This window comes from Rhinoderma darwinii, chromosome 7 (assembly GCF_050947455.1).
Source record: "Rhinoderma darwinii isolate aRhiDar2 chromosome 7, aRhiDar2.hap1, whole genome shotgun sequence".
Classification (NCBI taxonomy): domain Eukaryota; kingdom Metazoa; phylum Chordata; class Amphibia; order Anura; family Rhinodermatidae; genus Rhinoderma; species Rhinoderma darwinii.
The window spans coordinates 38,502,538-38,527,052 of NC_134693.1; the positions used below are offsets into that span (position 1 = coordinate 38,502,538).

Here is a 24,515-nt window from a genome sequence, read left to right on the forward strand (position 1 = left end):
ATTCAATGGAAATAATCTGCGTGTGGCTGACCGACGCTGTTTGTGCAGCAGAAACTGCATTTAGAAGTGACATGTCCTTTCTTATTTTTCAGCGAGGCGGTTTGCAATCCTGTTCACTAAAAATTCAGCCCTGTATGAACAAGGCGGTTTCTCATTGAACACAATGGGAGGCTTTTTTACAAGCGAAATTCACGCTAATTCCGACAAGAAAAACGCATTGAAATCAGTCCGAGTTTTCCGCCATGTAAAGCAGGCCTAACTGTTTCAACAAATGAGGCAGATTGCAATCAGTTAGTATTATAGACATTACAATAGGCCTACTCAAAAATATAATTGGTGCGATCACTTTTAGAGTATGTTCACACGCAGTGACCAAAAAACGTCTGAAAATACAGAGCTGTTTTCAGGCAAAAACAGCTCCTGATTTTCAGACGTTTTTGTAGCAACTCGCGTTTTTCGCAGAGTTTTTTACAGCCGTTTTTGGAGCTGTTTTTCAATGGAGTCAATGAAAAACGCCTCCAAAAACGTCCCAAGAAGTGTCCTGCACTTCTTTTGACGAGCCGTCATTTTACACACCGTATTTTGACAGCGATGCGTAAAATAAAGCCTCATGGGAACAGAAGATCGTAAATCCCATTGCAAGCAATGGGCAGATGTTTGTAGGCGTAATGGAGCCGTTTTTTCAGGCGTAATTCGAGGCGTAAAACGCCCGAATTACGCCTGAAAAAACTGTGTGAACATACCCTCATAGTTAATCAACTGAATGCTCAAGCTCACGTCTGTTATTACAGATCCATGTTGTAAGGATCTATATGGCACACACAGGCCTCTACATTACCTCCGCATCTCTCTGACTTTATACAAAGTTATTTTCTAAACGAATTCATATGGAACCAGTGAAATACGATTGTAGCATGTTTCATCGCATGTTATGGAGGTATTTAATCTAGGGGAATTAATCATTAATCTAGGGGAGAATATGGTGCAGTACCGGGGCACCGTCCATATGGCTCCATAATACAGGACCGTGGGAACTCTGTGTCACTTTACAGGCTCCATGTGCATGAGGCCTGAGAATGTTCCATATGAGGGCAATGTAAAAGTCATTGGGGCAGATTTATACAACATAATCTTAGTCCAGGCAGTCAGTAGATGCGCAAAATTGATCACATAGGTGTCACGATGTGTGGTGTGGACCCACTGGGCCGCACAGCGTAGCGGGATGGCAGCTTGCCAAACGGGTAAGTATACAGTTCAATTAGTTCAGCGAGGGTACCTGAGGCAATCATAGACAGTAGCGAGACAGGCACGTCCAGGACCAGGCGGCAGGAAGTCGTCAGGTGAGGCGTAGCAGATCAAGCGAGACTGTAGCACAGCACGGCAAATAGCACAGCACGGCAATAGCACTAGGTCACACGGAAACAGGATACGGGATACAGGAGCAAGGTACACTGGGAAACTGGAAGACACTGGGAGACCATAAGCACGACAAACAATGGGTAACGAACAACGCTCTGGCATAGAGCAAGGAGACAGAGCCCCTTTTTATAGCCCAGGGCATCCTGGGCTAAATTGCAGAGTATCTGCAAAAATGTGCGCACTGGCCCTTTAAGGCCGTGCACGCGCCCCCGCCGGAGACACTCTGAATCCGGAAGTGAGTGTCGGCGCCTGACAGGAGGACGACGCTGCAACGAGGTAAGCTGTCCATGGCCACGGCCGTCGAGGTTAACGACCGAACGACAGACCGTGGTCATAGATGTTACAATAGGCGTGCACACTGTATGATAAGTTTGGCACATCTTGCTAGACACTTTTCTCATCCCTCTACTAATGCATTTTAAACTACGACCCCTTACCCGCTAAGCCATGTCCCTTTTTCAACACAATTTTTAAAAGTGTTTAGTGAGGGGCAAACATCTGTTCCTAAATTTGTCTCAACTGAAATGTGCCAAAATGCACCAAATTGTGCTAAAATTGTGCACATTTTTAAATCTCCCCTAAATATAACTCCTTAAAGGGGCTCTGTCACCAGATTCTCAAATCCCTATCTCCTATTGCATGTGATCGGCGCTGCAATGTAGATAACAGTAACGTTTGTTTTTGGTTTTTTTTAAACTTTCATTTTTGGCCAAGTTATGAGCTATTTTATATATATGAAAATGAGGTTTGAAATGGACAACTGGGCGTTTTTTTTTTCGTTATGTCCAACTGGGCGTATATTGTGTTTTTAACTGGCCGTGTTTATGTGTATGAAATCTCGTTTACCTCGTAATCTCGCGAGATTACGAGTGGCTTGCTGCAATCTCAAAGAAAAGATTCAGAAGTGTCAGGATTCTGAGTACACATGACGTCCAGGCTGGATTTCATGTGTATTCATTATCAGGACACTTGTGTATCTGGCTGCACATAGTTCTAGTAAGAACGCTGTGCTGCTTGTAAATGAATGGAGATGAGTGCATGATGCTGACTGGTCACGGATTGGTCAGCGTCATACACATAAACACGCCCAGTTAAAAACACAATACACGCCCAGTTGGACATAATGAAAAAAAAACGCCCAGTTGTCCATTTCAAACCTCATTTGCATATATATATATATATATATATATATATATATATAAAATAGCTGGGCGTGTTTTCTCGTATTACCAACTGGGCGTGTATTGTGTTCTTACCAACTGGGCGTGTATTGTGTTTTTACCAACTGGGCGTTGTGAATAGAAGTGTATGACGCTGACAAATCAGCATCATACACTTCTCATCGTTCCCACCCAGCTTCTTTCACTAAAGACACACAGCGTGACGTCACCCACAGGTCCTTCAACCTTGTCGTCGGGCAAAGAAGATACATCGGCTGAAAAGCGTCCAAAAGGTTAATATGCTCGTCTCTAGGGAGTTTACTATGGTTACCTGCACATGGTGATGCTGCTGCATATTCAACTGTACGCCTGGAGCTGTGGTGTCTTCTCTCTTCCGACTTTGCTGTTATCTAAATTGCAGCGCCCATCACATTCAATAGGAGATAGGGAATTGATAATCTGCTGACAGAGCCTCTTTAAATGGGTATTCCCAGAAATGACAATGACCTATCCACAGGAAAAGTGATAATTTTCTGATCGCTGGGGACCCCACTACTGGAATCCCCACCGATCGCGAGAACATGGATCCCAAAACCCCTGTTCCTCCTCACTGCTCGACCTCAGTGGGGAGGACATTGGAGCAGCGATCGAGCATGTGCGTGCCACTGCATTCAAAGTCTATGTGGATGACGAAAACAGCCGAGTACAACGCTCAGCTAATTCCGTCAGTCCCATAGTCATTGAATGGAGTGGCACGCACATGCTAGACTGCCACTTCATTCAAGCTCTTCCTCACTGCAGGGGGTGCAGTGAGGAGAATCTGGGGGTTTGGTGATAGTTGTTGTTTCTTGGACAACCCCTTTAAGTTGTACCTTTCTGTCAAGTTGTTAAAACTTCTATTCAGCTGTATTTGTTACAATTGTTTCTGGGAAAGCTGAGTGACAACTAATAGTCACCAATACAGCCCCTAAAAGTGTTAGGGAGAAGTTTAACGCTAGGGTCGATTTGCTATTCTGGAGGCTTGGGGGCTGTGATGGCTGCTATGTTGGTTGTTACTCAGCTTTCCCTGAGACAGATATAACTAATAGTATTTTTGACAATTTACAGACTTCTCAGTTTTTTCATTTTGGAAAAATGCTCTTTAGTTTATTTATTCCACTTGTTTGCAGTCCAAAAAAATATTTCAAACCGAGTTGTCTACATGAAGTACAAAAAACATATATTACTGGTTAACAAAAGAATAAATCCAACCTGCCTAAATCTGGTGTCATGTGAATTGGAGCATTTATTCCTTTCCGTAGTTTGCTTTACTTTCCATGGAATGGAGGATTCTTGTCTTCGCCATGCTTTGTATGTAACCTCTGTAACAAGTATCTGTTCACATATACAAACAAACAGAAGTAACACCACAAACTCCTGCCGGTCAGCTGCTGGACAATGGCCAAAGTGTGGATGTGCCCTGTGTGTAGTGCAGGGCAGAGCTGGGTCATCACTTGTAAATGAAGAGCCCCAGGCAGGGTCCAGGCTCATCATCACATAAGCAGGCAGGGCATGGGAGTGGCTGCCAAGTGCTGAGCCTGCCCTGAGCTGCTGCTGTGTGTAGTGTGGGCTGCCCGGGGATCTAGCTGCTGGATCTGGGCTGGGAATGTGTGAATACTGCTGAAGAGCACTGACTTTACTGAGAAAGAAGATTATCATTCTGGATCTGGACTGTACACTATGTTGGCTGGATAACAGGCTCTCATCATAGACACACAGGTGAGGGATTGTTTAAGCTGCTGTACCTTTAAATTACCTGCATGCCCCCTGTACAGGGACTGCTCAAGAGTTGTTTGCATGGGGCCAGTTCCTAGCATGTTGGTTAGTTACCAGTTACTAACTGCAGAATCATGCCATAACTCATATTAGGAATCTAGGACAATGAATACTTTGGGCAAAGCTATGATTGACAGCAATACTGAAAACTCAAGTGTTCATCCCCAGAATATTATTAGTTTCACCTATGTTTAAAGTTGTGCATGGATGAGATGATTGTTTTGGAATATTTGACCAATAATGGACAAGCATGAATTATAGTGGGTACTCCTATGGCACATATACAAGCAATTATGACTGATGGAAATTTATAGAATCGTGTGGCATTAATCCTAATGGTCTGCCACATAGATACCAAGTGACTACATCACTATGTGACTGAGTTCTTCTACCTCCAGGTAATTCTTGAGGCTACACCTATAATGCTTTGAAGCATATGCACTCTGTTCCAGCAATAAAGATTGGAATTTGCAAACACTACATATAGATAATACAGTTATATTTCAGTTCACTGATCTCAGGAGTATTTCCGATAAGGAACTGGGTCATGTTACCAGGTCATTTACTGTAGAGTCACTTTGTAAATCCATTGGGTTATCATCTTTTGTGTTATAGTCATTGATTCTCGCTGTGTACTATCTATACTTTGAATGCTTTTTTTTTTCTCACTGAGGTATGAAATGTTACATGTGTAGTAGAGTAGAGGCAGCTGGATAGCGGAATGGGCCAGCTGAGGTCATACATATAATGTGGGTGATACAACCAATAGTATTTCTAGCAATGATCGAACAATTATTTCAAAGTGGAAAATATATATATTGCTATGTAAATAGTCATTGGATGATCGTCTTCTATTTCAACCGTTCGCGTTCCATTGTAGATTGCAGAAAGGGAAAATCATTTGGATATAGGAAAAATTCTGTTGGAATTGGGACGATTCTCTGTATCTATTCCCAGCAGAAGTAACTGAATATTTAGTTGTAGCAAGTCCGATTTAATGACAGAAGTTCTGCTGTGTGGGTTCTGTCCTTTTGTGACTTTCATTGCCTTTGACAGCTGTAATGTATTCTCTGCTCGTCGCTTCTAGTGCACATTAGCAAATGAAACCTCAGTGGTGTTCTAGCTTATTGTGACCTGCATACTGAGATGAATATAGATCACAGCTCAGAACTGTCAGTAAAGGTTTACCAAATCACCCCCCAAGGTTTATGTGTTTTTAAAAGCTTCTTCATGTGGACAAATGTCTAAAGAAACGCTGGCAACCTGTGGCTTCCCAGATTGTGTGGAGTTGAAAGTCCCTGGAAAGATAAAATGGCTGTATTATATACAATATATTGGACCAATGCAAACATCGGCCACATCATTGCACCGTGTATAGCCAGCATTCTGATAAACGGAATTACAGAAGGGACCTTGTGGTGCTTAAAGGGATTCTCCACTTTGGACAAAAAAAAGAGTCTCCTGAGGATAAAACGATTACAGGGTGTCCCGCTGCTGGGATGCACAGCGATCAACTGCAATCTAGGAGGGTACACAGTAGCATGTTTTCAACTTCCCTGCAGCGCTACCACAGGAGAAATGAAGCATTACACTGTTCTCATTTGCATAAATGGACTGTCCATGTAACCCTTGGGTGTGCTGGGTCTTCCAGAGCAAAGGTGTCAACCAGACTACCTCTTTAATAATGTTATGAAAATATTTGTAAATGTCCTTTTTTTTTTTTACATGACCCTTCCCTTTTCTCATAGGAAAAAGATAGGATCTCTGCTATTCCTATGATGATGCAGTAGGGGTCTATAAATTGGGACGTGTCTCACCAATCATAGGTGTTAGTGAAGCATTCTAGTTACATTGTCCCTTTTCCTTGGCACTTGAGTGACGATTATAGCGGTCCCCAGCGTCATACGATCTTCAATCCAAATCCCAAGAGCAGAGGGGAGGAGTTGAGTAGAGTTTACAGATGATAAAACAGTACATTTGCCTGGTTAGAGGGGTTGTCCCAGAATTAATAAAAAAAAGAAAGAAAATCAGACATAATATAGTGCATGACAGTCTCTTTCTAACAAAGCTAGAACCAGCCCTGTAACTTACGGTACATGGATCCAGAAATCTCCCCATTCATTGCTCCAATTTTTCTGCTAGATTTTCTTGACGCTGGCGGCTCAGGGGGCGTGTCTTTTCTTTTGCCGCTCCTCCCCCTCCCTTTCATAGCTTGTACAGGCTGATCATTCAGTTTCACTGCCTCTGCCTCCTCTCTAGGAGAAGCTTTACCAATGCCTACTATTACACAAAGCCCAGCCCTGTATAACTGACGAAGACAAACTGTGTATCTAAATAAAAGCTTCTTCTCTACTTTTATACTGACAAGCAGAGAAGACATTTTCTATTGGCTGGTGGCAGTTGGAGAGTAAAACTGAGCATGTGCGTCCTCCCTCATTCAGCTCAGTAGAGCACGCGCACATTACTGTACAGATTGAGTACTAGGGGGCGCTATTATAATAAAGTTAAGGCAGTATCTCGCAACTGGAGCATTTTTCTAACACAGTAAATCCCAAAACAAATTAATTTTTAATCCTGAATTATATTGCTATAACATTTAAAAGTGGGACAACCCCTTTAAGTATCTAGCGGTGTTAGGCTTCGTTAACATCTGTGTTGGAGGTTCTGTTAGGGTCCTCCGTAACAGATCCTGTCAAAAATTTGGGACAAAATAGTGCAGCATGCTGCGATAGTTTGACCTATGAAACGACGGACACCATGGCAGAAACCCGATGCAACCCCTTAAAGTCAATGGATCTGGCGCTTCCTGTATTTTTGACGGAGCAGAGCACTGGAAACACCAAACGCAAATGTGAACTAAACTGTACAGTTTTGGGGGGTCAGAACTGCTGACAGACTCCCCTTAAAGCGGTTGTCCACCTTCTGACAACTGATGACCTATCCGCCGGATAGGTCATCAATATGTCATCGGTGCGGGTCCGACACCCGGACCCCGCACCGATAAGCCGCTCCGGTGGCCTGCGGGCACCGGATGTTGTGGCACATAATGCTATGTACGGAGCCCAGAAGCAGTTGGCTCTGACCATTGTGGAGCGGCCGTAATTCAGACCTCCTATTCACTTGAGCAGTACTGCAGCTCAGCCGCTATTCTGTGGCCGGAGCCAACTGCCTCCGGCATTTATGTCCGGTGCACGGATGCACCGGACCAGCTGATCATGTGCATCCGGTGGATAGGTCATCAGTTGTCAGAAGCTGGAAAACCCCTTTAAGCAGCACAATTCTTTACGTGGGTTATATAAATCATTTGATCATTCAGATCCAATGTCTTCTACAGTAAATTAAACTGCATGTGGCTTAGTAAGGAAATGATAGAAGGTGTCACAAGTAAGGAAAGTTGATGCTGAGTTGTGCTGACCCATTTATTTATATCTATATCGTCCAAATGGAGGAAGTCAGCTGACAGGATGACTTTTATGTGGCTGAACATTTTTTAGTAAATGGGGAATTCTGTGTATCGGTCCTTACATTAATGAATTATAGCACTTTTAATCATGTTCATATGCAAATTCAATGTAAATACATAGGTGAGGACCCCCATTGTAACCATAGTCCCATTTTTGTTTTTTTCAAAACGTTGAATACCTAGATACTGGTCATTTATTAATGTCCTGCATGTGTCCTCTAGCATTTATAAACCCACTTAGTAGACCTAAAAAAGAAATAGATGGTAGCTATGAAACACGGACACGGTGCAGTTTTTCCTTCCTGCTCAAATGATCCAACCAATAGTTGCACAGTATCAGCAGTTATAGAGCACCCGATATTGCACAGGACATAGAAACAACCTGTTGAAAAGTCTTGTAATTTTGCAAAACTTCCCTTATTTCCCCACCAACAGTACGGCAGTCTACCGACCATAGATTTCACAGGAGACATCTCCTTGTGTGACCGGTTTCACAAAAATGACATCTAAAATGTTATTGGTTGTTTTAAACAAGAGCCTCCCCATTCTTTGTTATAATGCTCATAAATAAACCCCAAATAAATCCACAGAACTTAGACCATTTTATTGCAACAACCTGACCTTCCAAATGGTCAGGATTAATGAGCATTCCTAAGAATAACCGGAAATACGGAGCTTACAGATCCATAGAGTTGGGCAACCTGGTTACATATATATATATTTCCTGCTAAGTTATGTGCGAATCACAGGACAATTCGGGACCAAATGAGTTTTAGGACCTTGTTCTATGTAGCTTTTTGGTGCAGCTTTTGCGTTTGCTACAGTGAACATACAAACGTGTCATTCCTTCTCTTTTTTCATATGTTCTCAAGAAGTATATTTCTCCTCAAAACCAATCTAGAATGTCAGACATGCCGACTGGAGCTACGAGGATCACCTCATATACACAATTTGTTCTTTCCTTTGATGTACATTTAGACACAAATATTCAGTTATGTTTTGTTTGTTTTTTTGCTTGTTTTCTTTTAAAACCCCAATAATGAATCACGCATTTGTAATGCACTTGTTCCTAAGTAAGTACTTTTTAAGTGGAGTTATTAGGAGTGGCAAAATTCTTACATTCCTTACGCCAGCATCAGATGACCAACGCCGGCCTGGGTGATGCGGTTTCTCCAATACTTATTGGCCTGGTTAAGGGAGACTTTGTGCACACATGTCGCTTTGTGGTAACTTTTTCAGCTATGCAACAGCTGGTGCTTGTAAAGTAACCCCAGTCAGTTAAAAAAATATAGTCATGTTTATCAGATACTAAAAATGTTTATTCATATCATGTATGACTTCACGTAACATGAAGCTTCACCTTTAGGGTATGTTCACACGCACTAATTACGGACGTAATTCGGGCGTTTTTGCCCCGAATTACGTCCGAAAAATGCGCCTCGATAGCGTTGACAAACATCTGCCCATTGAAAGCAATGGGCTGACATTTGTCTGTTCACACTAGGCGTATATTTACGCGCCGCTGTCAAATTACGGCGCGTAAATAGACGCCCGCGTCAAAGAAGTGACCTGTCACTTCTTTGGGCGTAATTGGAGCCGTTATTCATTGACTCCAATGAAAAGCAGCGCCAATTACGTCCGTAATTGACGCGGCATTCAAGCGCCTGCACATGCCGTTACGGCTGAAATGACGGGGATGTTTTCTCCTGAAAACATCACCGTAATTTCAGCCGTTACGGACGCTGTCGTGTGAACATACCCTTAGAGCTATGGTAGGGAATTGTAAAATGAGCAATTGTCTTGTAAACGTATAACCTGGCATTAGCAGTTTCTTGAAGTTTGAAGATATTAGGTGAGATATATCAAAACTGGTGCAAAGGAAAAGTGGAGTAGTTGCCCATGGCAACCAATCAGGTGGCTGCTTTCATTTTCCAAAGGGCCTCTGAAAAATGAGAGGTGGAATCTGATTGGCTGCCATGGGCAACTACTCCACTTTTCCTTCGCACCAGTTTTGATATATCTCCTCTATTGTATTTTCTTCATAAATGTGGCGCAAGTTGGAACCATATTAAGCTATCCCCCCAGATCATGAAAACTGTCGACCACAAGGAGGATATGCAACGAACGGTGGCCAAATACTCCACTCAATATATAATATAAAACTTCTTCAACATTTTTTTTATGAATATGTCCCATTGTATCCTATCTATAATATATAAAATGGTATTCAATTACACATTCTGCACCTTAACCAAGTGTGAAATTGCTACTAACAAGGCATCAAGAAGCGACCCAGTTCTTATTTAGAGAAGGGACCTCGCCGCCACCCAGGCTGCTTGTAATCCCTCAGCTATATGCTGCCGCCGCATTAATGGTCATGCAATTCTACTAATGAGCATGTTGGCACCTTTAACATATGTATTTCACTTAGAATACAGAAGACGTTCTGTTAACCCGGAGTGGCTGCTTGTAGAAGTTTTTAGTGCGCCCGTCTGTGTGTGCTCAAATGCCCTTTTGTGCTAGAAATGCATTTGAAGTTTGTTCCTATACAGGGCATGGCTCAGGCCATCTGGCTTATTGTTGGCTTACCATCTCTCTGATAGGGGTTTGTAATGTTCTGCAGTTGGGAGACAGTTGGAGGAGACGCACATTCCAAGCAGCCTCCTTAGTAAGAGAGGCCTGAACAAGTAGGCTGCATCTCAATGTCGGGGTAACATTGTTCTGCATCATTGTTCTTTTCGCATGAATGGAACGTTGTGTCTTGAGTTTGGTCACACTGGTTACAACATCGTTCCCAGCAAGCCCCTCTGGCACAAAATCATGCTCATGTACAGATGGAGCAGAGTTGAATCTGTCTATGTATCAGAGCGTGATATCAGTGTTTTGTTTTTTTATTAGGTTGCAGGTAAACCTCCTGAATTATATTAATTCTGTAAGTTATTATAATGGACAGAAGAAACATTTCAGTGACAGTTTCAGCTCAGGTGCATCTCTATGCTCCATACATCCGCCATGGCATATAGGTATAGATTTCATAGATCATGTGTCTGCTTTGCAGCTGTTGGTGCTGAATTAGCATTTTATACAGAGATCTATTCCAATTAAAATGTTTAGCAGTGGTCTTACCAGAATGCATTAGCCCCCATATCAAAGCCTGGAATGGGGCCTCGATTGTATAACGTTGTCAGTGGCTTGAACTGCGGTTATGCCGGTATACAATGTTTATCCGTATGAGATGCCGGTTCTCCGTCTCCTGTTTTAAATGTTTACACGGCATATGTGTAAAGCAGAAACAATTACAGTAACTTCTATCAATTTGTATGAGGTTTTGACTCATTCCAGCTCCTTCTGCAGACATGGATATCTGCACATTCATTCTGTACAATTGAGTCATCACTACAGACTTGTACACATTAAGGCCTCATTTACACGAGCGTGTGCGTTTTGCGCGCGCAAAAAACGCTGCGTTTTGCGCGCGCAAAAGGCACTTGGCAGCTCCGTGTGTCATCCGTGTATGATGCGCGGCTGCGTGATTTTCGCGCAGCCGCCATCATAGAGATGAGGCTAGTCGACGCCCGTCACTGTCCAAGGTGCTGAAAGAGCTAACTGATCGGCAGTAACTCTTTCAGCACCCTCGACAGTGAATGCCGAACACAATATACACCAACCTGTGAATAAAAAAAGACTTTCATACTTACCAAGAACTTCCTGCTTCCCCCAGTCCGGGCTCCCGGCCGTTGCCTTGGTGACGCGTCCCTCTCTTGTCATCCGGCCCCACCTCCCAGGATGACGCCGCAGTCCATGAGACCGCTGCAGCCTGTGATTGGCTGCAGCCTGTGCTTGGCCTGTGATTGGCTGCAGCTGTCACTTGGACTGAACTGTCATCCCGGGAGGTCGGACCGGAGTTATCGGTAAGTCAGAACGTCTTTTTTTTTTTACAGCTTCATGGATTTTCGGAGCGGAAGTCACTGTCCATGGTGCTGAACCAGTTTAACGCTTTCAGCACCGTGGACAGTGACTGTCTCCTGACGTCGCGTACCCGAACATTTTTTACCGGTTTCGGTCAAAACGAGTTTGGCCGAACCCGGTGAAGTTCGGTGCGCTCATCTCGAATTTGACACTCCGTTTGGATGTTTGTAAACAGAAAAGCACGTGGTGCTTTTCTGTTTACATTCAGGAGTTTGACAGCTCTTGCGCGAATCACGCAGTTCGCACGGAAGTGCTTCCGTGCGGCATGCGTGGTTTTCACGCACCCATTGACTTCAATGGGTGCGTGAGTGCGCGAAAAACGCACGATTATAGAACATGTCGTGAGTTTTTTTCTGCGCACACGCGCTGAGCGCAATTCACGCATCGTCTAAACTGCCCCATTGACTAATATAGGTGCGTACGACATGCGTGCAAAGCACGCGCGTCGCACGCGCGTATATTACGTTCGTGTAAATGAGGCCTAAGGCTTAGGCTTCATTCACATCTGCATTGTGACTCAGTTCATGAGTTCCGTTGGAGCTTTCAGTTAGGGAAACCCGTGAATGGAATCTAAAGTGAAACAAACATCATTATTGATTTCAATGGTGACTGATTCGGTGCCACTGGTTTCCGTTTGTCACTGTTGCGTAAGGGTTCCGTCATTTTGACGGAATGAATAGCGCAGTCTATTACGGTATTGATCCCGTCAAAACAACGGAACCCTTACACAACGGAGACAAATGGAAACCATTTGAACTGGATCCGTCACCATTGAAATCAATGGTGATGCAAACGGAAACCTATGGTTTCCGTTTGGATTTTGTTCATGGGTTCCCCTGACGGAAAGCTCAGATGGAACCGATGAATGGAGTCCCGACGCAGATGTGAATGAAGCCTTAGTACACACGACCATGGATTTTTATCTGTGTGCAATTTTGCAGATAGCACACGGACCCATTTATTTAAATGGCCCCATGCACACCACTGTGATATTCACTGTTCCGTGTGTGGGCTGGGAGTCCGGGACGCAAAAACTCAGGACATATCATTTTACTGTCCGTATTTGTGGATCATGTGACCTTCTCAGGGGGTTGGGACAAACTGGTGACATCAATTCCAGCCTTCCTTTTTCTTTTGCGGATCTGTGAATACTGATGACACGCAGATGCACAACGGAAGGTTTTTTGCAGACGAATGGACTGCAAATACAGACAGCAGATCCATGGTTTTGCAGACCGCGATATCACCACTGTCGTGGGCATTAGGCCTTAGTATTTTGACTGCCATCTCAGAGTTAGGCCGGATTCACACGTGCGTGTGCGTTTTGTGCGTGCAAAAAACGTGGCGTTTTGCGTGCGTAAAAGGTCCATAACAGCTCCGTGTGTCAGCAGCATATGATGCATAGCTGCGTGATTTTCGCGCAGCCGCCATCATTATGACACTCTGTTTGTATGTTTGTAAACAGAAAAGCACGTGTGCCGTGCACGGTTTCCACGCACCCATTGACTTCAATGGGTGCGTGATGTGCGAAAAACGGGCAAATATAGGACATGTCGCGGACATACGCTGCGTGAAAAACACGGACAGTCTGAACGGCCCTATTGACTAACATAGGTCCATGCGAGGCGCGTGAAAATCACGCGCGTTGCACGGACGTATTATACGTTCGTCTGAATAAGCCCTTAAGGATAGCTGCTCTGCTCATATTCTTACTATAAAAAACACAATCCAAACAGTACATTTTAATAAAACGTGTAGGTCATATCAGGTCTTATTATAAGCTTCATTCTCATTACTTCAGGCCTTATTTTGCCTTATTCTGTTTAGTCCTCAATATTGGTCCAATTATTTTGCCGTTTTATACATGTATATTGCTTTGATTGAATGTTAAAGGGGTTGTCTCATGAAGACTGATAAACTGATCGGAACGGGTCCATCTTTGAGGGAGGGATTGGCATAATAAAGATATATTAGCTATGCAGGTCTCCAATATATGAGTGTGCCCTTGGTGGTTCAATGCTGGCATAGCATAGTGGTAGCGATCTACCAACCATTGTGATGTTACCAGAAAATACAGTCTTGCCAACAGTCCTGATTTTCACAGTACTGTCCCTCAATCCCTATTACTAAAAGGGATGGGATTTACACTTATTTGCATTAAAAGGATTTCTTATGGCTATTCTTGGGCATTTCCGAGTAGAAAAGGGCTGGACGGGACGTAAAATGTTCCACGACTTGAGATTCAAATGTTTGCAAATATGAAAATATATGGGCTTCTTTTGGGCATTTCTTTTAATTTAGTCACCTTTAATTATATGAACATAGGGGGTAGTGGATGATCACTGTCAATTCCATTTGAGATGTTAGAGGGGAAACGTGTTTTATGTCTAAATTGACTATGTCAATGGGAAAATGTCCTTTGAGAAAATAAAATCAGATTCACCTGTAGAACCTCTTAAAACTTTTCCCAAGGACACTTGGAATGTTAGCTAGAAATGCTTTACAAACCACCAAAGCAAAGGTCACTACACAACTACTCAGAGGTCAAACTCATTTTGTATAAGGCTGGCAGGTTAACATGCACATGTTGAAGAGGATGGTTTTATGTCATGAGCAGTTTAGAGAGTGGATGGATGGTGTAACTGATGTGATTGGAATGTGAAATGTCATAAAGAGGTAAGTAAAGGGGGTTTTACACTTGGCGACGAGCATTCATATAACGCTCGTTGCCGATAATTGCCCTGTGTAAACAAGGCAGCGATCAGCAGATGAACGAGCTTGATCATCTGCTGGTCGTATAGTTTTAAAAATATTATCGTTGTCGGCAGCACATCTCCCTGTGTAAACAGGGAGATGCGCTGCCGTCAAGCTAATAATATATGGGGACGAGCAATCGGAGTAACGACCGCTCGTCCCCATCCATAGCTCCGTGTGACAGGAACAAACGAGCGCCGTTAAACGGTGTCTCGTTGATCGGCGCTCGCTGCACTGACCGATTATCGGCCGGTGTAAAAGGGCCTTAAAGAGACTCTGTCACCAGATTAAAAATGCCATATCTCCTACATCATTTTATCGGCGCTGGAATGTAGATAACAGCAGTGTTTTTTATTTTGAGAAACAATATTTTTTCAGCAAGTTATGACCTTTATAACATTTATGCAAATTCGTTTCTTAATGCCCAAGTGGGCGTTTTTTAACTTTTAACCAAGTGGGCGTATTACAAAGAAGTGTATGACGCTGACCAATCAGCATCATACGAAGTGATTCTCCATTACACTGCAGCTCGTTTCACTGAACAACGCGATCTCGTGTGACTTCACTTCCGCCCACAGGTCCTTTCTCTCTAGGGAGTTCTATATGCTTACCTGCACTGTGTGATGCTGCCTCCTCCGCTGCTGCTGCAGATCCTGCAGATCCGACGACTGTAACTTCTCATACGCCTGAAGATGATCTATGTTCAGTCTTCAGACGCAGGGATGAAGGACATGTGGGCAGAAGAGACGTCACAGCGTGGTCTCGCGAGATCACGCTGTTCAGTGAAACAAGCTTGGGTGTAATGGAGAGAAGTGTATGATGCTGATTGGTCAGCGTCATACACTTCTTTGTAATACGCCCACTTGGTTAAAAGTTAAAAAACGCTCACTTGGGCATTAAGAAATGAATTTGCATAAATGTAATAAAGGTCATAACTTGCTGAAAAAATATTGTTTCTCAAAATAAAAAACACTGCTGTTAACTACATTCCAGCGCCGATAAAATGATTTAGGAGATATGGCATTTTTAATCTGGTGACAGAGCCTCTTTAAGACTCACATATAAAAGAAAATGAGGGACGCTTCACAACACTGATGCTGCGTAAAAAGGAAAATAAAACCTTCTGCTGCTTATACACAGAGACACACTAATCTTCAAGGACTCACTATCTCATGTTGTTGTCCTAAGGCAGATCAGTGAAGGTCTCCTTCTGATGTATTAAATGGGTCCTAACTAAAGGGGGTTTTACAGTGGACAATTATAGGGCAGACAAGTGTTCTAGGAACACTCGTTACCGATAATTGCCCAGTGTAAACGGGAACGATCAGCAGATGAATGGGCAAACACTCGATCATCTTCTGATCGTATCGTTTTAAAAAAGTTAAATATTATCGTTATCTGCAGCACATATCTCTGTGTAAACAGGGAGACGCGCTGCCAACATGATGATAATGTATGGGGAGAAGCGATCGGAGTACCGACTGCTCGTCCCCATCCATAGCTACGTGTGACAGGAGCAAACGAGCGCCGATCAACGATGTCTCATTGATCGGCGTTCGCTGCATCGGCCGATTGTTGGCCGGTGTAAAAGATACCCTTTACTCCCTGCTCTTCAGGCTTTCATCAAAGAACTTGTATAAAGAATCTCAAGCAATTGACTGGGATTAACCAGTACGAGATTATACCCATTTATACCGTCAACCCAAAAATTCATTATTGAGACAGATAATGAATGATGGTAACTATTTTATTTAAAAAAATCCCCATTGAAGCAAAATAAACCCTACTCTTCACCAATGTTTTTCTTGTTTGCTATTCCCATTTACATGTTGCCAGTACAATGATGATGTTTCCCTGACGGAAAGGTCTGACGAAACCCATGAATGGAACCCCGATGCAGATGTGAACGAAGCCTAACCCCAGCCCGAAACTATCAGCTGTCAGCCGACAAACGAGCAAATTTTTGTTGGCTGATCGCATTTTTAGTGCAGCTAAAAAAAAATGAACGATTATCGGCTGCACATCTCCCTGTGTAAATAGGGGATGTGCTGCTGACAAGATGCAATCTGTATAGGGACGAATGAGCCTGTTGCCGATTGTTAGTCCCCTTACTCACGATCATTACTCCATGTAAATAGAGCAAATGAGTGACGATCAAATTCTATTATCGTCGACCCGGCTCGTTACTGCATAGGAAATATGCCTGTGTAAAAGGCCCCTTAGGGTATGTTCACACGGCCTATTTACGGACGTAAATCGGGCATTTTAACCCCCGAATTACGTCCAAAATTACGGCTTGAAAGCGTTGACAAACATCTGCCCATTGAAAGCAATGGGCTGACGTTTGTCTGTTCACACGAGGCGTATATTTACGCGTCGCTGTCAAAAGACGGCGCGTAAATAGACGCCCGCGCCAAAGAAGGGTCATGTCACTTCTTCAGATGTAAATGGACCCATTTTCCATGGACTCCATGGAAAACCAGCTCCAGTTACGTCCGTAATGGACGCGGCGTTCAAGCGCCTGCACATGCCGTTACGGCTGTAATGACGGGGCTGTTTTCTCCTGGAAACAGCCCCGTAATTTCGGCCGTTACGGACGCTGCCGTGTGAACATACCCATACTTTCTAGTATAGATTTTTTTCCCCATTGATTACAGCATACAATAACTGGTATACTAAGAAGAGTAGTAGTGTACCTTCTGACTGATCCCTTTAAGTGCAGGTAAACAGATCATACTAATGGCCGGTCACCTCACCAGGGTAGTTCTTCAGTATTTGTTCTAGGGGCACGTGTTGAGCTCTCAGCACCCTGTTTCATCTCACTTCACAGGCAATAATGTAACCAGCATTTGCTCTTTCTGACTTTGAGGGGATGAGAAGATCTGAAAGGTTTAGCTTTTAGGTGTAACTAAACAAACAACATAGACAGGGTCCCTTTAGTCTGCAGGATACAGTGATTAGATAGGCTGATTATCAAGGAAGGAAAAGGAATTTGCAAAGCTTCTGGAAATCGGCTTGATACAGACAGTTCTTTAAAGATAAAGCGGAGAGGCCTTTAAACCCCTACATATGTTCTTCTGCCATTTGTTTTCCTTGAACTACTCATCTGTATCTGTACTTATTCTATTCACTGGACTTCCCCTGACACAGCGATACAAGTCAACACTTGTCAAATACACAAATAGAAATCAACCACAGACATTGGGAAAATTAACTTAGGGCCGGTTCACATCACCGTTGCTCTTCCGTTGAGGGATTTCGTCTGAGGTTTCCGTCGGTTTAACCCCGCAACGGGAAGGCAAACGGAAACCTAAGCTTCCGTTTCCCTCACCATTGATATCAATGGTGACGGAAACCTAGCTAATGGTTTCCGTCTGTCACCGTTGTGACAGGGTTCCGTTGTTCTTGACGGAACCAATAGGGCAGTCGTCTAACTTGAGTTCAATGGTGAGGGAAACGAAAGCTGAGGTTTTCGTTTGACTTTCCGCTGAGGGGGCTAACCCGACGAAACCTCAGACGGAACCCCTCCGCGGAAAGCGACGGTAATGTGAACACAGCCTTAGACTGGTTTTTCATACGCTAAACCCGCAGGAGTAAGATGAGACAATTTTTTTAAGAAGCGCAAGCCTTTGAATAAATTTGTTGCATCTTCTGCTATGCCCCAGAAAGGGAAATCTCTGCCAACTTAGAGCTGGCATAGATTTCTCTAAAAATTTGTAGCAGTCATTTGTATTATAGTGAATTTGTCAGGCTCCGCCTCTTCCCTCTAAGCCCCACCCACTTAAATGACTCTGAACAAATCCCATCCACACGCTGCGTAAAAATCAACCGAAAAAATGTTCACAACTTTACCTGCGATGCGTTTTATTAATCTGCAGCATGTCAATTTATGTTACGGAATCGCTGGTTTTCTGTTGCAGGTTTTTCCCATGGGAATTCAATGGGGAGGTAAAACCCGCAACAAATAGCAGATGCCCGCAATTTTTGCAGCAGAAGCCGCAAAAATTGCAACTCAGAAAAAGAAAAAATGGTTATGCTTACCCGACGTCATGCAGCCTGGTCTCCTGGGATGATGTTTTCATGGGATGCAAGATTCAGAGGGACGCGTTGCCATGACTACGGGTAAGTATAGGCTTTTTTTAATTTTACCGCTGTTTTCCACAGCGGGCCTTCCGGACGAAAAAACTGCATCACAATTTTTTTCGGCCAGAATTCCCTGCGAAGACCAGGGCAGATACGCTGTGTACTTTTACGCAGCGTGTCCACCCTGTGTGACCATAGCCCTAGGGTCAAGGTACTCAACTGGCCCCTGGACTTAGGCACTCTGTCACCAGATTATAAGTGCCCTATCTCCTACATAATGTGATCGGCGTTGTAATGTAGATAACAACAGTGTTTTTTGTTTTTTTTAAAAACTATCAATTTTGAGCAAGTTATAAACTATTTTAGATTTATGCTAATTAGTTTCTTAATAGACAACTGGACGTGTTTTTTACTTTTTACCAACTGGGTGTTGTAAAGAGATGTCTATGTCGCTGACCAATCAGCGTCATACACTTCTCTCCATTCATTTTTAGCAGTACTCGCGAGATCACGCTGTGCAGTCACATACCGTTATCGCCTGAAAAACGTCCGAAAAATCGGAAGCAGAACGCCTTCAAACATCTGCCCATTGATTTCAATGGGAAAAACGGCGTTCTGTTACGACGGGCTGTTTTCTTATGCGGCCATTTTGAAAAACGGCCGCGTAAAAAAACGGTCGCGAAAAAGAAGTGCAGGTCAATTCTTGGTACGTTTTTGGAGCCGTTTTTCATAGACTCTATTGAAAACAGCTCCAAAAACGCAGCGAAAACCGCGAGTGGCTTAAAAAACGTCTGAAAATCAGGAGCGGTTTTCCCTTGAAAACAGTTCCGTATTTTCAGAAGTTTTTTTTTTCTAAGCGTGTTAATATACCCTTAGGGTTTCTTCAGGGAAAAACTGTCGATTTTACATTAGAGTTGATCCAGTATTGTATCAGTGCGTTCAATTTGTTTGTTTTTAGCGTCAGTGTAGCATCAATGACCATCAGGTCTCCACGTCCGTGAAAAAAGCTGACCCATTGACTTGAATGGGCGAGTCAAACTAGTATATACCGCAATTTTTTCTGTACGGGCAGAACGTCTGGAAAATCGGACATGTGAGTGAGCCCATTGACTTTAATGGGTCAGTGTTCAATCCCTTTTCTGTCAGTTATACACTCGGACAGGACCCAGACATGAACATCGCTCGTCTGAATAGGGCCCAAGTAAGTTTACAACTTTGTGTTTGTGTGTCATGGATCTGTTAATCTTCAGTGTAAGGACACGACAACCCTATGTAGAATTGCTAACCTGCTGTAAAATTCCAGTAATCTTAGTTTGAAGAAGCGTGCTTGAATGTGAAAGTCCATTATTCATATGCTGTGACAGCTGCAGACTTTCCGCCTAATTTCTGGGAGTGCACAGCTGTGCTGGACACAGTTCATTCTCTGGAGGGTCTGCGGGAATTACTCCCACTCTGAAGCAAATAAACTGTGTAACGCCTGATAACATCCATACATTTAGGCCAGGATCACACACACAGTTTTGATGCAGTTTTTAGGGCAGTTTTTAGCTCAGTTTTTTTACCGAAAACAAATAGTGGATCTAAAAGAAAGGAAAGGTATAAATAAAAGACTGATACTAAAAGACTTTTTTTGTGTCCACTTCTTGGTTTGGCTCAAAAAACTTATCCAAAAACTGCATAAAAAATGTGTGTGTGATCCTGGCCTAATAATGTCACCACAAAAGCATATTATGGTCTCTTATCTCTCCTATATTAATGATGATTTGCACTACATACAGTAAAGGCCATTTTGCACCAGCCGATAATCGGCCGGTGCAGTGAGCGCCGATCAACGAGACATCGTTGATCGGCGATCGTTTGCTCCTGTCACATGGAGCTATGGATGGGGACGAGCGGTCGTTACTCTGATCGCTCGTCCACATACATTACTATCCTCAGGGACATGTGCTGCTGACAACGATAATATTTTACTTTTTTAAAACGATACGACTAGAAGATGATCGAGCATTTGCTCGTTCATCTGCTGATCGCTGCCCTGTTTACACTGGACTCAGTGTCATCTCCCTTTATACAGTATATATTAATATAAATAGCTGTTCATACAGGGGTGGAGAGGGATATGCAGTTTTTGCTGTGACTTTTTATTAACAGTTCTAGTAAGGGTATGTTCACACGGCCTATTTACGGACGTAATTCGGGCGTTTTTGCCCCGAATTACGTCTGAAAATAGCGCCTCAATAGCGCTGACAAACATCTGCCCATTGAAAGCAATGGGCAGACGTTTGTCTGTTCACACGAGGCGTATATTTACGCGCCGCTGTCAAATGACGGCGCGTAAATAGACGCCCGCGTAGAAGAAGTGACCTGTCACTTCTTTGGCCGTAATTGGAGCCGCTATTCATTGACTCCAATGAATAGCAGCGCTAATTACGGCCGTAATTGACGCGGCGTTCAAGCGCCTGCACATGCCGGTATGGCTGAAATTACGGGGATGTTTTCAGGCTGAAACATCCCCGTAATTTCAGCCGTTACGGACCCCCGCCGTGTGAACATACCCTAATTGTTTCTTAGAGCTTATTGAAAACTGCATATATGTCAATCCTTTATTTTTTCCTCTTTAAAGTCATTGGTCGGAAATCGCCGTGCCTAGTACATAAGATAATTTTTTTAAACGTAATTCTGCTCTAAAAGTCGTAGCAAAAAAAAAAAAGAAACATTGGAGAAGGTTTATGAAAACTGATTAAAAAAAAATATTGCTCATAGCAACCAATCAGATTCTAGCTCTCATTTGCTAGGGGGAATTTGGAAAATGAAAGCAGTGACCTGATTGGTTGCTATGGACAACTGCTTTACCTTTTCCGTGCACTAGTTTTTAATAATCTCCCACACTGTATGAATGGAAATGCCTAAATTCTCATCTGCTAATGTGGAAGATCTGGCCATTGTACGGTAAAACACAGCCCAATGTGAACCTGATATTAAGAAATAAACCTCAAGCTAAGTGTGTCTCAAAGATGGAGACTTCTACGACTACTTATACAACTATACACAATTTGTACGTAGAGGATTTACTGCTTGTGAGGGCACGTTTTACAGCCCTGTATCCATAATGTCGGCCTTGTAAACCTGCTGACATTTTCCCTTCACCTAAAAGACTTTTTATGTCTACGGTACGGCGAGTTGTGGCAGAACTCATCCTAAGGGTACCCATACACGTGGCGGATTTATTGGGGATTTTTCCACAGCAAAATCAGCATGTGCTATGCGTGGATTCCACCCCTTCTACATAAAAAAGCGTGTACCCCCGCTGTGGAGGTCTGTAACAGAATGAGCATGCTGTGGATTTGAGTATTTTTCCTTGCGGAAAATGTTCAGCAGCATATGGATGAGAATCTTATCCACATAATTGCACTCAAAATCCGCAGCATTTCCGTCCTAAGTGCAGGAGACTTAGGGTATGTTCACACGGCTTATTTTCGGGCCGTAAACGACCGAAAAATCGGAACGCCTACAAACATCTGCCCATTGATTTCAATGGGAAAAACGGCGTTCTGTTCTGACGGGCCATTTTTTTACGTGGCCGTTTGGAAAAACGGCCGCGTAAAAAAACGCCCGCAAAAAAGAAGTGCATGTCACTTCTTGAGGCGTTTTTTAAGCCGTTTTTCATTGACTCTATAGAAAAACAGCTCCAAAAAGAGGCGTAAAAACGCAGCAAAAAGCGCGAGTTGCTTGGAAAACGTCTGAAAATCAGGAGCTGTTTTACCTTGAAAACAGCTCCGTATTTTCAGACGTTTTTTGCTAAGCGTGTGAACATACCCTTAGAGTACGGTCCCATTTAGCGGTAGACTTTCTGGCAAAATCGTGCAGCCATTGGCCACTGCATGTGGGCGTGGTTTAGGCCGCATGCGGCCGCCGCTACATGGGACCGTACCATTATAGTAACAAACAAGATTGCTGTATTATTATTATTATTATTATTATTATTATTATGTCCCTAGACTTTATGCTATTTTCGCCATTACTGATGGCATATGCTCCTAGGAAGTCTAAGGATAGAACATGAAATTAAATTACATCTTTACTTTGCACACAACAGGAAAAAAAAAGACGACCCGCTTTTAAGCTGCCTGTGAAGTGACTCCTGGGTAATCCACTTTCATGAAGATCGTGGGTCAAAGTTCAGGGCAAATCACGTGTGAATCATGTTAATTGTAGGGTACATTTTTAGGCGGTTCCAGTGACTGCTGGTTATCCTTCACCTACAGAGCTATAATTGTAGATTTGGTATAAATGACCAGGCTGTCCATCCAATGTATTTGCATGCAAATATAGTGTAAATGGGGACGATACATTGCATTCTTCAGAAGATAAATCCCTTTAGAATCCCAGCACAATTTATCTGCTGAAATATCTTTCTCTTTGGGCCAAGAAAAGTAATTTAAACAGGACCTGTCACTAGGCCATGCAATGCAGACTGTTTATTTGGCTTAAATCCGACTTTCGCCATGATACCAGCTGCGGTTTTCTTTGTTCCTGTCCCCGTCCACTGGCAATCATGGGTGCTGCCAGTCAGACCACCGGATGTGTGTGGCAGCTTCTCAGCTCTCCCACTTTATGGGCAAGGCAAATGTGTGCACTTTCCAATGCATATGGCCAGATCATTGAATGTGTGGCCAGTTTTTCAATAGTGAGAATTTCTAGTGAATACAGGGATTATGATATGTTTAGTTTACTATGTGAATGAACATAACCAACAACTTTTATTTACCTTTTTTTTTTGTGCTGCTTGAAGACACTATTATTTCTGTATATACAAAGAAATGTAATGTTTGACATTCTGTGATTTTGTGTTCCTTTCTAGATGTTAGTAAAGATTGAAAGACAATAGTGTTTTGATGTTCTGACATCATTCCCTGGTTTATAGGGCAGTAGAAATTAGCTCCATAGTAACGGCCATCAGCACAAGTATAGAGGAAGGTACCGACAGACGCCAAGCACCACATCACTTATCAAATCTGAGATACTAAATATTTACACAGTGCAGCCTGGCACACTTGATGTTCCAAGAGTCTGTGTGGGGAGTCAGAGTACTAATAGACGGTTGCATGCTTTATCTACTCCCCAATTCACCAATTGCATTGCAAAATTGTACAAAAGTATTTCACTTCATTTGTACTGCTGTATATTCTTGCAAATGACTCTATAATAGTTTATGTGAATTCAGTTACTAGCTGTCATTTGTCTAGCACGGGTTGGAAGGTACAAAAAGTGACACTGTTTAGGGTTTTCTGAAATACAGGTGAGTATGTTGGTGGCTCTGTGGCAATATCTACACGTGGCACTGTGGTTTAGCACTAATAAATGAAAGGTAATGCACTTTGGAAGGAAAATATATGACGCAATTACATACTAAATGGGAAAATAATGGGTAAAACTGACATGGAAAAGAACTTGAGAATTTTAGTTAGGTCCCATGCACACGACCGTGCCCGTAATCACGGTTCATGAATACGGGCACGGCCGGCCGCGAACAGTCATCAGCATTTACGGTCCGTGCTGCCATTATAAAGTATGGGAGCACGGTCCGTAAAATAAAAAAATAGGACATGTCCTATTTTTTACTGAAGCTTTCTACGGCCCGGACACCTTCCCATAAATATACGGGAAGGAGTCAGTCAGCCATAGAAATGAATGGGTCTGTAATTACGGATGAAATCTATGGTCGTGTGCATGGGGCCTTAACAGTAGCAACCAGTGTCCGGCAGCTGCTGCCCAGGCAAATAAGTTCATGGGATGCATCAAAAGTAGATGCTCATGACGAGAATATATTTCTACTATTTTATAAATTAAGT

General features: G+C 43.1%; 1 protein-coding gene across 1 annotated transcript in view; it reads left to right on the forward strand.

The window, feature by feature from the left end:
• The first annotated feature begins 4,206 nt into the window (after positions 1–4,206).
• BCAR3 (BCAR3 adaptor protein, NSP family member) overlaps positions 4,207–24,515 on the forward strand; it is a 94,095-nt gene continuing 73,786 nt past the window's right edge. Inside the window, exon 1 of the mRNA XM_075833190.1 lies at positions 4,207–4,337. The gene's annotated coding sequence lies outside the window, so the exon portion shown is untranslated. The remainder of the gene's footprint in view (positions 4,338–24,515) is intronic.